This window comes from Vulpes vulpes, chromosome 6 (assembly GCF_048418805.1).
Source record: "Vulpes vulpes isolate BD-2025 chromosome 6, VulVul3, whole genome shotgun sequence".
NCBI lineage: Eukaryota > Metazoa > Chordata > Mammalia > Carnivora > Canidae > Vulpes > Vulpes vulpes.
In genome coordinates, this window is record NC_132785.1 from 79,896,686 (window position 1) to 79,903,213 (window position 6,528).

Here is a 6,528-nt window from a genome sequence, read left to right on the forward strand (position 1 = left end):
CAGGCTAAAGAAGAAAAATTACATGATCATCTAATTATCTTCAGAAAAATAATTTGACAAAATTCAACACTCATTCATGGTATAAACTCCCAGTAAACTTGGAGGGGGAGAAATCTGATTTTGATAATGAGCATATACTGAAACCCATACATCAAGGTTCACAAAAAAAAAAAAAAAAAAAAAAATGTGTTTTTGCCCTTGAGATGGGACACAAGACAAGAATTTCTTCTCTCAACAAATCTAAGAAAAAAAGAAAAAAATAATCACAACCTTAGAACTGAGTTTAACATGGTCAAAGGAGGCAAAATAAACTCATAAAAAATCTATTGTATTTCTGAGTCGTGAACATGTGATTATTAAAACTAAAATGTTATATCCTTTACAATTGTTCTAAAAATGAAATACTTAGATGTCAATATAACAAAATATGTAAAGGTAAAAAAAGAAAATACTTAACATCTGCAGTAGCAGAGAAGTTGAACCATCAATGGTGTCATTAGAAGGACCTATTGTGGAAACGCCAGAAGGAGAACCGTGTAATCAACCTGGGGACACCAACCATGGAAAGCGGGTGAAAAAATTTAACATCTGGAGTAGCAGAAAAGTTCACCCATCAGAGGAGATAACAGAAGGACCTACTGTGGAAACCCCAGAACGAGAACCATGTAGACAACGTGGGGACACCGGCCCTGAAATGTTGATGAAAATACTTAACATCTGCTGTAGCAGAGAAGTTGAACCATCAATGGTGTCATTAGAAGGAGCTACTGTGGAAATGCCAGAAGGAGAACTGTGTAATCCACCTGGGGACACCTACCATGGAAAGCAGGTGAAAAAATTTAACATCTGGAGTAGCAGAAAAGTTCACCCATCAGATGAAATATCTGAAGGACCTACTGTGAAAACCCCAGAACGAGAACCGTGTAGACAACGTGGGGACACCGGCCCTGGAATGTTGGTGAAAATACTTAACATCTGCTGTAGCAGAGAAGTTGAACCATCAGTGGTGTCATAAGAAGGACCTACTGTGGAAACCCCAGAACGAGAACCGTGTAGACAACGTGGGGACACCGGCCCTGGAATGTTGATAAAAATACTTAACATCTGCGGAGAAGTTGAACCTACTGTGAAAACACCAGAACGAGAACCGTGTAGACAACGTGGGGACACCGGCCCTGAAATGTTGATGAAAATACTTAACATCTGCTGTAGCAGAGAAGTTGAACCATCAATGGTGTCATTAGAAGGAGCTACTCTGGAAATGCCAGAAGGAGAACTGTGTAATGCACCTGGAGACACCTACCATGGAAAGCTGGTGAAAAAATTTAACATCTGGAGTAGCAGAAAAGTTCACCCATCAGAGGAAATACCTGAAGGACCTACTGTGAAAACACCAGAAGGAGAACCGTGTAGACAACGTGGGGACACCGGCCCTGGAATGTTGGTGAAAATACTTAACATCTGCTGTAGCGGAGAAGTTGAACCATCAATGGTGTCATTAGAAGGACCTACTGTAGAAATGCCAGAAGGAGAACTGTGTAATCCACCTGGGGACACCTACCATGGAAAGCGGGTGAAAAAATTTAACATCTGGAGTAGCAGAAAAGTTCACCCATCAGAGGAAATACCTGAAGGACCTACTGTGAAAACACCAGAACGAGAACCATGTAGACAACGTGGGGACACCGGCCCTGGAATGTTGATAAAAATACTTAACATCTGCTGTAGCGGAGAAGTTGAACCATCAATGGTGTCATTAGAAGGAGCTACTGTGGAAATGCCAGAAGGAGAACTGTGTAATCCACCTGGGGACACCTACCATGGAAAGCAGGTGAAAAAATTTAACATCTGGAGTAGCAGAAAAGTTCACCCATCAGATGAAATATCTGAAGGACCTACTGTGAAAACACCAGAACGAGAACCGTGTAGACAACGTGGGGACACCGGCCCTGGAATGTTGGTGAAAATACTTAACATCTGCTGTAGCGGAGAAGTTGAACCATCAGTGGTGTCATTAGAAGGACCTACTGTGGAAATGCCAGAAGGAGAACTGTGTAATCCACCTGGGGACACCTACCATGGAAAGCAGGTGAAAAAATTTAACATCTGGAGTAGCAGAAAAGTTCACCCATCATAGGAAATACCTAAAGGACTTACTGTGAAAACACCAGAACGAGAACCATGTAGACAACGTGGGGACACCGGCCCTGGAATGTTGGTGAAAATACTTAACATCTGCTGTAGCGGAGAAGTTGAACCATCAGTGGTGTCATAAGAAGGACCTACTGTAGAAACCCCAGAACGAGAACTGTGTAGACAACGTGGGGACACCGGCCCTGGAATGTTGATGAAAATACTTAACATCTGCTGTAGTGGAGAAGTTGAACCATCAGTGGTGTCATTAGAAGAAGCTGACCAAGAACAAGCCTGTGACAAGAGACAGACTACAAGGATGGAAATAACTGACGTGCTTACGGATGTCAATGAATCACCAAATTAATCATTTGTGAAAGTATACAACTGCTCAATTTCTCATGATATAAGATAAACCTTTTTTTAAGAGCTTAAAAAAAAACTCTCAAACTCTAGGGGGTCCTCCCAGCAGCAGCCCAGAGGGGTCCAGGCCTACCACTCCCCTCCCCCGCCTGGAAAACAGCACCTCTGACCTCAAAACTAATCCCCTAGCCCTGCCCCCAACGGATCCATCAGGTCCCTGACAACTCCCGAAATGCCTGGAGTTAAGGGAAGGAAGCTGCAGACAACTAGCCCAGCTCCCATTCAAACTCAAACTCTGCTCCTTCAGGCCAGCCTTTGAGGGGGCTGAGTTTTGCGTGTCCAAAGACTGGACCCAGGCCTGCCCTCTACCTCCACCCCCTCTCACGCATAAATCGGTGGAGAGGACCTCGAAAGGCAACTTGTTTGGTCTGATTTTATTGACCCTTCCACCTTCTATTACTTTCCCTGGGACCGTCCCTGGCCCTTTCCCCAGGCAAGGTCTGCACCTTTGGAGGGGAGGCGGTCCCCCAGCCCCGTCCCTACAAACCAGAGAAGCAAACTGGGGGAGGGGGCTGATGGATCCAGGGGGAGGACCTCTTTTACCCATAGGACCTTTTAAACTGAAATCAAACAGGAAAAATTAAAAGGGAGAAACTTCAAAAAGCGGACAAAAGGGGAAAGGCTGGTGGCTGAGACTGAAGACATCGCCAGTTAGGGGTCACCTGCCTTGGTCAAGGGAGAGGGCTCGGGAAAAGAGGGAGGGAGTGATCTGCCCTCTCACAGTGCTCAGGCTGTCCACTCCCCCATGAAGGCTCTGGCGGGGCTCGGAGTGCAGGGGAAGGCCGGAGGCGGGTGAAGGGTTAAAGGCCTGGATGGTGGGGGTGGGCGATGCCCCCAGGGAGCTGCCAATCACCTCCCCACCCCCACGACGGCCCCAGCCACCCCTGGCTCGCCCACAGAAACAACCGGTTTGTCCATCACCAAGGTCTCTCTCCCTCTTTTTTTTTCCTTGTCTTTGAGCGGTAGCCTCCTTTACTCCCCCTGGGGTGAAGGCCCTGCCCCCAGAGATCCGAGATGGAAGAGGGGAGGGATTGGAATCTACGCCGTTTTCCGTTAAGCCTTCTCCTGACTGCAGCCGTTGGTTCGTCTCCAAAGGATGAGGGGGAGGGGGTGTCACCGCAAACACTTAGGTGCTTGAAGATCACTGTCACTTGAGGTCCCTCTGGCCGCAGCCCATAAAACGTAAAGGAACAGGCAAAATGTGAGAAACGAGGCCCTATCCTGGGGCCCAAAGCTTGGCCGTGGCCCCCAATTTTCCCCGTTGGCAGAAGAGGTCTCAGGCTCAAAGTTCCTCCAGGTTGATCCCCCAGAATTTGAGGCCTGGGGCTCAGGGGCAGCAGGACCCCCTACCTGCCACCTCCACAGCGGGTGGGCAGGCGGGGCCTAGCGTCTCCCTGCAGGCGAAGCAGGATGCCGGCCCTAAGTCTCCGTCCTCCCCCACCGCCAGGGTCGAGGAGGCTGAAGGTGCTGGAGGTGGGGAGCGTCGGCGCAGGGCGGCGGGGCTGTGCGCTGCGATGGGGGGGGGCGGGGGGCGGCCGTCGGCGTCGGCGTTTCTCGGCGGTTCCCCGGGCGGGCCCTTTCGCAGGCGGCCGCTCCGCTCGGGAGCAAACTCGGAGTGTGGAGGGCGAAGCCCTTCGGGTAACACCAACGTTTCCACCGGCGGATCAGACGGCCGGAGCGTTCCTGGCGCAGATGGCGGGCGCGGCCGTCGAGGGACCAGCGGCCGGGGCGGCCGGGGCGGCCCGCGGGGCGTTTCCATCGACTGCGGCCGTCGGGCGGCGCGGGCGGCTCGGGCTCGGTGGCGAGGCCCGCAGGTGGCGGCGGAGGCGGGGAACCGGGCTCCTGCTGGGGCTGGCGGCGGGACCCGAGGCTGGCGGAGGCGGAGCGGGGCGGAGCCGCTGGGAGAGTCCCGAGGGCGCCGGGGCGCGGGGCAGCGGCCGGGAGGTACCCGGAGCGGGAGCCCAAGTGCGGAAACCGCCTCCGCCGCCTTCCTCCTCGCCGCGGCCGCGGCACAGGGCGGCGGCGGCATCCTGCGGCCGGGCAGTAGGGTCGTTGGACGCCCGGCGGGTCCCGCGAGGGGCTTCAGGCCATCCGGGGCCCAGCCGCCGGCGCACGAGGCGGGGGCGCGAGGGCGCAGCAGCACGGGCCCGCGGCGCCAGCTCCCCAGGTCCAGGTCCAGAGAGGACGCCCGAGGTCTGGCAAGGGCGCAGAGGGCACGGGCACGGGGCGCGGCGGAGAGAACTGGGCCCCCGACGCGGCTTCCGGGGTGCCGGGGAGCAGGGCGACCCTCGCGGGGGCGCCGGCACTGCGAGGCGGGGGGCTGGTCCCCGGCGGTGTGCGCGGGCGGCCGAAGAGCCCACGGGCGAGGGGAACATCGCCCCCCCGCGGCGGGGAGGTCTGTGCTCACGGGCGCCCCGGGCCGCCGAGCTCTGCTCCCTCCTCTACCCGCTCAAGGTCACGCGGCCCTCCCGGCGGCCGCCCTCCTGGGCCCCTGCGAGTCCCGGCGCGGGCGGCCGCCCTTCCTGCCGCGTTCCCTGCGCAGCCCCGGGGGAGCCGCTCTCGGGTAGACCAGGGCGCACAGGCTGGGGAAGCAAGCGGCCGGCGGCCGCGGGGCGGGAAGGACCCCGGGCCCGGGCCCAGGCGGCGGGGAGGGCGCCTTCCGCCCGCTCGCCTTCTTTCTTTTTTTCTTCCTTTTTTTTTTTCTTCTTCCTTTTTTATTTATTTATTTTTAAAGATTTTATTTATTAATGAGAGAGAGACAGACAGACAGACAGAAAGAGAGAGAGAGAAAGGCAGAGACACAGGCAGAGGGAGAAGCAGGCTCCATGCACCGGGAGCCCGACGTGGGATTCGATCCCGGGTCTCCAGGATCAGCCCTGGGCCAAGGGCAGGCGCCAAACCGCTGCGCCACCCAGGGATCCCTCTTCTTCCATTTTTAAAATGTAAATATGTAAGCTTAAAACTATCAAGATCCCTGACAGATTCATTATGGAGATAGGCATGATCAGTTTAAAATTTATGTGGAAAAGCAAAGGAAATGTAATAGATAAAACAATTTTTAAAAAGAGAAAGAAGGTAGATGGATCACTATAGCTAGAATTAAGTTTTCCTACATAACTAGTTGTGGGTTGCCACTGGCAATATAAACACACCGATCCATGGAACAGAAAATGGAAACCAGAAACAAATCCATACAAATACCTCCGAATGAACTTGAAAAGGAGCAAAATCAGTTTGATGGTGGAAGGGTAGACTGCAACAAGTTGTGTTGCAGCAGCAGGACTCCCATAGGCCTCTGTTCCCTTCTCCAAAATCTTGATCTAAATGTCACACCCTGTACAAAAATTAACACATAACACAATACTATACAAAATACAATACCTGAACAGGCCAGGTGGCTCAGCAGGTTAGCGCCACCTTCCACCCAGGGCATGATCCTGGAGACCCTGGATCGAGTCCCACGTCGGGCTCCCTGCATGGAGCCTGCTTCTCCCTCTGCCTGTGTCTCTGCCTCTCTCTTGTTCTGTCTCTCATGAATAAATAAATGAAATCTTAAAAGAAATACAATACCATAAATAATATACTATAATTTATTTAAAATACAATACTACAAATAATATACACACAAAAATACTACAAGACAGTTAGAGAAAAAAATTGGAAAAAGGTTAAGGACCCAAGGAGGGCAAGGTATGCATACTTAGTTAGACTCAACTCCAAAACGCAATCCATAAAAGTAAAAATCAGACTTGAAAACTTTTACTCTATGAAAGTTTCACTCAAGAGGTTAAAAAGACAAGATACAGACTAGGAAAAAAACTTTTGCAAGTCACATATCTGACAAAGTACCTGCGAAAATAAAGGAAACCTCATTTGAAATGGAGTTAGAAGCGATGAAGGAGGTTCTCACAGACATACCACTCCTAGCAGCCTACTTAACTGGCAGGAAGAAGAAAGATAATTCTTTTACAA

At 52.1% G+C, this 6,528-nt stretch overlaps 1 pseudogene; it reads right to left on the minus strand.

Annotated features, from left to right (window-relative positions):
- Positions 1 to 3,823: 3,823 nt before the first annotated feature.
- Positions 3,824 to 4,931, minus strand: LOC140599247 (elongin BC and Polycomb repressive complex 2-associated protein-like; annotated as a pseudogene).
- Positions 4,932 to 6,528: the final 1,597 nt, after the last annotated feature.